The sequence below is a fragment of the Chrysochloris asiatica genome, unplaced genomic scaffold, assembly GCF_000296735.1.
Source record: "Chrysochloris asiatica unplaced genomic scaffold, ChrAsi1.0 scaffold00073, whole genome shotgun sequence".
In the NCBI taxonomy this organism is placed as follows: Eukaryota; Metazoa; Chordata; class Mammalia; order Afrosoricida; family Chrysochloridae; genus Chrysochloris; species Chrysochloris asiatica.
The window spans coordinates 7,448,253-7,449,885 of record NW_006408591.1 but is presented as its reverse complement, the minus strand read 5'-3'; positions in this window follow the sequence as shown (position 1 = coordinate 7,449,885).

Here is a 1,633-nt window from a genome sequence, read left to right as displayed (position 1 = left end):
CAATTGTTCTGTACACTGAGTGTATAATATATGAGTCTAGGAAATTTGGAAGTTAGCAAATATAATGGCACACGTAAAGACCAATATCCCAGGCATTAGTGAGCTTAAATGGGCTGGTATTGGCATTTTTGAATGACAATCATATGGTTTGCTATGCTGGACTTGACAAACTGAAGAATGACATTACATCCATCTAAAGCAAAAAAATTTTTCAGGATCTATCATGCAGTACAAGGTTGTCTATGATAGGTTGATATCAATATGCCTACAAGGAAAACCAGTTAATATCACTGTTATTAAAATCTATGCACCAACCACTGAAGCTAATGACAGTGAAATTAATAATTCTACCAACTTTTTCAGTCTGAAATTGATGAAACACACAATCAAGATATGTTGATAATTACTAGTGATTGGAATACAAAAGATGGAAACAAAGAGGAAGAATCTGTCTTTGGAAAACCTGGCCTTGGTAAGTTGTGGTATGACATAATTAACATCATACATAAAGAAAGTCAAAGGTCATTAAAAGACAGGAAACAAAGAAAAGACCAAAGTAGTTGTCCGAAGAGACTCTGAAAATTGGTTTGGAGCTAATGCAATTGGACAGGAAATGTCAAAAAGCAGCTGGAGAAAGCAATGTTTAGTATTATATTGAAATGTGTGTTGCTTTTGTTGTGAAGTACCGTCAAGTTGGTTTTGACCCAAAGTGACCCTGTATAGGGCTTCCAAGGAGCAACTGGTGAGCTTGAACTGCAGACCTTGCAGTTCAAATTGCTTTGCAATCTAGGGCTTTAATCCAGAGCGCCAAACCATGACATCATTGAAATGTGTAAAAGCCTGGAATTAGAAAAACAAAAGGGAAAAAAGTGCTCAGCATTTTTCAAACTGAAAGAACTTGAAAAAAACCTAAAGCCTCAGGTAGCAGTATGGAAGGACTCCAGGAGCAAAATAATGAATGATGCTGGACACATCAAAAGAAGATGGAAGGAATACACAATCTATATACCAAAAATAATTGGTTGGTGTTCAATCATTTCAAAAGGTAGCATGTAATCAAGAATGAATGGCATTGAAGGAAGAAGTCCTAGCAGGACTGAAGACATTGGGAGAAGAGAAAACTTCACAAATTGCTTCTTTCTCATCTTAATGACCTTTTGCTTCTTCCTGAATGATGTTCTTGATGATGTCATCCCACTACACCTCTAGTATTCAGTATTTAGTTTCTAAAACTTCAAATCTGTTCTTCAGATGATCTCTAAGTTCAGGTGGGATATATTTAAGGTCATATTTTTCCTCTTGTTTACTTGTTTACATTTTCTTCAACTTTAGCCTGAATTTGCATAGGAGCTATTGATGTTCTTTTCCACAGTCTGTCCCTGGCCTTTTTTTTTTTTTTTTTTTTTGGCTGTTATTATGAAGCTTTTCCATGGTCTCTTTCCACATATGTAGTCAATTTTGTTTTTGTATATTCCATCTAGTGAGTTCCATGTGCATGTTGTTGTTGTCAGGTGTCATCAAGTTGGAACCGACTCATAACGACTCCATGCACAGCAGAACGAAACAATGTCCAATTCTGGGCCAACCTCACTACTGCTGCCACACTTGAGTCCATCAATGATGCCACCTGGCC